Source organism: Tachysurus fulvidraco, chromosome 15 (genome assembly GCF_022655615.1).
Source record: "Tachysurus fulvidraco isolate hzauxx_2018 chromosome 15, HZAU_PFXX_2.0, whole genome shotgun sequence".
In the NCBI taxonomy this organism is placed as follows: Eukaryota; Metazoa; Chordata; class Actinopteri; order Siluriformes; family Bagridae; genus Tachysurus; species Tachysurus fulvidraco.
This window is the reverse complement of record NC_062532.1, coordinates 2281447-2286446: the sequence shown is the minus strand read 5'-3', so window position 1 is coordinate 2286446 and position 5000 is coordinate 2281447. Positions and strand designations below refer to the sequence as shown.

Genomic DNA, 5000 nt, shown 5'->3' with positions numbered 1-5000 from the left:
TGTCAGGTGACGGGAGGTGGGAGGCAGGAGGGAGGAGGAGGGAGGGAGGAGAAAGGAGTCAGGAGGCTGGAGAGAGAAGTAAGGAGTCAGGAGATGGAAGGTGCGAGGCAAGAGAAAGAAGTCAGGAGGTAGAAGAGAGAAGTAAGGAGATGGAAGGCAGGAGGTGTGAGGCAAGAATCAGGAGGCAGGAGTAAGGAGGCAGGAGAATGGAGTCAGGAGATGCGAGGCAGCAGGTAGGAGGTTGAAGGCAAGAGTCAGGAGGCAGGAGTCAGGGGACAGAAGACGGAGAGAGCGTGTGTGTGTGTGTGTGTGTGTGTGTGTGTGTGTGTGTGAACTCGTCGGTCTTTCTGCTTTACTACAGGAACAGAAACAGTGATTTAAGAGCGACCTTCTGCTGAGGATTCAAATCCAGATTAGATAAAGATCCCTCATTACCTGATGAGGTGCAGTGGGCTGTGTGTGTGTGTGTGTGTGTGTGTGTGTGTGTGTGTGTGTGTGTGTGTGTGTGTGTGTGTGTGTGTGTGAGTGTGAGAGAGAGAGAGAGAGAGACAGACTGCTCCTGCTGTGTGTGTTCTTGTATATATATCTATGTGTATAGAGCAGATTGACCCCTGAATCTCAGTTCTCTCTCTCTCTCTCTCTCTCTCTCTCTCTCTCTCTCTCTCTCTCTCTCTCTCTCTCTCTCTCTCACACACACACACACACACACACACACACACACACACACACACACACACACACACACACACTTCAGATAACGCCAGGCTGAATTACCACACAGCCTACAGAGAGAGCATCACATCATTAATCCAACATGTCAGAGATCACAGACAATGAGGTCTCCTGTACACACACACACACACACACACACACACACACACACACACACACACACACACACACACACACACACCTCTCTCTCACTCTTTCTCTCTCTGTAAGCGCTCTGAGTTCCTGCCCTCTATTAACTTCTTTTCACAGTGGGGTCGTTTTCTGAGGCAACTTAAGTTCAGAAGATTTAAAGCAGATTAAAAGTTATAACTGTTTTTGTGTTAAAGTGAATCTACACTAATTCTACAGCATGCCTCAAACAAAGTGAGGTTATTATTATTATTATTATTATTATTATTATTATTATTATTATTATTATTAATAATAATTTATTATTATTATTATTATTATTATTATTATTATTATTTATTTTATTACTATTATTATTTTTTATTATTATTATTATTATTATTATTATTATTATTATTATTATTATTATTATTATTATTTATTTTATTATTATTATTATTATTATTATTATTATTATTATTTAATTATTATTATTACATGATTTTTGCACATGACGACCTGTAGAAGTCTTCTACACTTATTTTATTTCCTCTTGTCATATTTATGTATTTAATATTGCTCTCAAATGGCATTCTATCATTTTTTCATTACACAAAGACATAAACGTCGGAGTTGAAATATGGCGTTGCGTCACGCAGCAGAGCTGAACTTCATAAAGCTTCATGAATCTCCAGAGTGGATCTGGAGCCTGGAGGCGTAAATAGTGAAGAACACGAGGTTTAAGCGTTAATGAGACGACGTTCGGCGTGTGTACTGAGCAGGAATATCTGTAGAGTCTGACTCTGACTCTGACTCTGAGTTTACTGAATCACTTTGGAATGAAACGAACTCTGAAAGAGGAAGATAAGTAGGTCGGCAACTTCTGCTGCTGCTTCTGAGTTCTGTTCCTGAGAGAGAGGGAGAGAGAGAGAGAGAGAGAGAGAGAGAGAGAGAGAGAGAGAGAGAGAGAGAGAGAGAGAGAGAGAAGAAGACTTATTAAATGGTAATAGAGCCATGATTTATTTATAACAGTTTATAACTAAACTGAATGTGGTGTTTAACCATTTTTATGAACTGCTTTGTTGGCGTGTGTGTGTGTGTGTGTGTGTGTGTGTGTGTGTGTGTGTGCTATATAAGGCTTAAAGCAGAAGCAGGACACAGAGATCTGACCTATTTTGTGTTTTTTCTCTGTCAGGTGTGAATGAGTCAGATGGGAGACTCGACTCGACTCGTGTTGAATGTTAAAAACAGTCAAATAATAAAACACCTTTATATGCATTGATGATCATTACACAACTGTGTGTGTGTGTGTGTGTGTGTGTGTGTGTGTGTGTGTGTGTGTGTGTGTGTGTTTATCTGTATGTGTATTTGTGTGTGTTTATCTGTGTTTGTATGTGTGTGTGTGTGTGTGTGTGTATTTGTGTGTGTGTTGTGGTGGCAGTTTATTCTGGATGTATTAAATACACTCAGACACAGAAGTGGTGATAAAAGCAAAGAAGAGAAGAAAGAATTTTATTTTGCTGCAGAAAAAGGCGTCTTTTATACAGTGTAGAGTCTCCAGTGTGAATGTAGGGTTTCAGCTTCCCTTTTAAACCTCAGGTGTGTGTGTGTGTGTGTGTGTGTGTGTGTGTGTGTGTGTGTGTGTGTGTGTGTGTGTGTGTGTGTGTGTGTTTATCTGTGTGTATTTGTGTGTGTTTATGTGTGTGTGTATTTGTGTGTGTATTTATCTGTGTGTATTTGTGTGTGTTTATGTGTGTGTGTATTTGTGTGTGTATTTATCTGTGTGTATGTGTGTGTGTTTATGTGTGTGTGTATTTGTGTGTTTATCTGTGTGTGTATTTGTGTGTGTTTATCTGTGTGTATTTGTGTGTGTTTATGTGTGTGTGTATTTGTGTGTGTATTTATCTGTGTGTATTTGTGTGTGTTTATGTGTGTGTGTATTTGTGTGTGTATTTATCTGTGTGTATTTGTGTGTGTTTATGTGTGTGTGTATTTGTGTGTGTTTATGTGTGTGTGTATTTGTGTGATTATGTGTGTGTTTATGTGTGTGTATTTGTGTGTTTATCTGTGTGTATTTGTGTGTGTTTATGTGTGTGTGTATTTGTGTGTGTATTTATCTGTGTGTATTTGTGTGATTATGTGTGTGTTTATGTGTGTGTATTTGTGTGTGTTTATCTGTGTGTGTATTTGTGTGTATTTGTGTGTTTATGTGTGTGTGTATTTCTGTGTTTATCTGTGTGTATTTGTGTGTGTTTATGTGTGTGTGTATTTATCTGTGTGTATTTGTGTGTGTTTATCTGTGTGTGTATTTGTGTATGTGTGTGTTTATCTGTGTGTGTTTATCTGTGTGTGTATTTGTGTATGTTTATCTGTTTGTGTGTGTGTTTGTCTGTGTGCGTATTTGTATGTGTGTGTGTTTATCTGTGTGTGTGTTTATCTGTGTGTGTATTTATGTGTGTTTATCTGTGTGTGTATTTGTGTGTGTGTATTTGTGTGTGTGTGTATTTATCTGTGTGTGTATTTGTGTGTGTGTGTTTGTCTGTGTGTGTATTTGCATGTGTGTGTTCATCTGTGTGTATTTGTGAGTGTGTTTATCTGTGTGTATGTGTGTTTATCTGTGTGTATGTGTGTTTATCTGTGTGTATGTGTGTTTATCTGTGTGTATGTGTGTGTTTATCTGTGTGTATTTGTGTGTTTATCTGTGTGTATTTGTGTGTTTATCTGTGTGTATGTGTGTGTTTATCAGTGTGTATGTGTGTGTTTATCTGTGTGTGTGTATGTGTGTGTTTATCTGTGTGTGTGTGTATGTGTGTGTTTATCTGTGTGTATGTGTGTGTTTATCTGTGTGTGTATGTGTGTGTTTATCTGTGTGTGTGTATGTGTGTGTTTATCTGTGTGTGTGTGTATGTGTGTGTTTATCTGTGTATGTGTGTGTTTATCTGTGTGTGTATGTGTGTGTTTATCTGTGTGTGTGTGTATGTGTGTGTGTGTATGTGTGTGTTTATCTGTGTATGTGTGTGTTTATCTGTGTGTGTATGTGTGTGTTTATCTGTGTGTGTGTGTATGTGTGTGTTTATCTGTGTGTGTGTGTATGTGTGTGTTTATCTGTGTATGTGTGTGTTTATCTGTGTGTGTATGTGTGTGTTTATCTGTGTGTGTGTGTATGTGTGTGTTTATCTGTGTATGTGTGTGTTTATCTGTGTGTGTATGTGTGTGTTTATCTGTGTGTGTGTGTATGTGTGTGTTTATCTGTGTATGTGTGTTTATCTGTGTGTGTGTATGTGTGTGTTTATCAGTGTGTATTTGTGTGTTTCTCGGTCGACTCAGACTTCCTCTGCTGGCAGCCAATCAGAGTTGTAGATGAGCTGTGATGAAGAAGCGTCATGGCAGCGAGACCGTAACTCATTACAGTGCTGCGGCTCTTCGCTTCTCGTCTCCATTAAATCTTCGCTACGTTTTTTTTGTCTTTCTGCTTTTTTTGTGTAGAAAAATTGTAATAAAGCAGAAATGATGTGTGACACATTGATTTTTCATCCTGCAGCTGTTGCAGTATTAATTATGGAGTTTCTCAGAAAAGTGGAAGTGATTTGATTAAATTTCATGGTGTGAGCTGCAGGGTAACACACACACACACACACACACACACACACACACACACACACACACACACACACACACACACACACACACACACACACACACTCTCTCTCCTCTTTTTTCTACCTGAACTAAAGTTAAATGCAACACAAAAGTGAATGAAATCAATGCAGAGAAAAGGAAACTCGTTGGTTTGTTTTGTTGTTGTTTTGTTGTTGTTTTGTTGTTTCTTCTTCGTCTCGTCAGCGATGGCGGCCGCAGACCGGACAGACAGCACTAGCGGGGCGTGACCGTACGGTTCGCTGTGGAATGACAGCAGCGCTAATGAGATTAGCAATCTGATGATGCAAACACAAAGGAGTGGAGGTTAGGAGCATCCTCAGGCAGAGCTGCAACTTTGAACAACAACCTGGAGATGAAAGGATAAAGAGACAGACGAGGGGGAGAAGATAATGAGGGATGGATGGAGAGAGAGCGAGAGAGAGAGAGAAAGAGAGAGAGAGAGAATATTAGAGTTAGATAGAAAGGTGAAAGGGAAGGAAGAGGGAGAGACAGAAAGAGAG

The 5000-nt window shown here is 39.3% G+C and overlaps 1 protein-coding gene and 1 long non-coding RNA gene across 3 annotated transcripts in view; both read left to right on the top strand.

The window, feature by feature from the left end:
- Window positions 1-5000, top strand: part of grin2aa (glutamate receptor, ionotropic, N-methyl D-aspartate 2A, a) — a 119159-nt gene that overhangs the window by 54389 nt on the left and 59770 nt on the right. The gene's annotated exons all lie outside the window — the stretch shown is intronic.
- Window positions 1347-5000, top strand: part of LOC125138645 — a 5164-nt gene continuing 1510 nt past the window's right edge. Inside the window, exons 1-2 of the long non-coding RNA XR_007137890.1 lie at window positions 1347-1843; window positions 4168-5000. The exon at window positions 4168-5000 is cut by the window's right edge and continues 1510 nt beyond it. This is a non-coding gene — a long non-coding RNA (uncharacterized LOC125138645). The remainder of the gene's footprint in view (window positions 1844-4167) is intronic.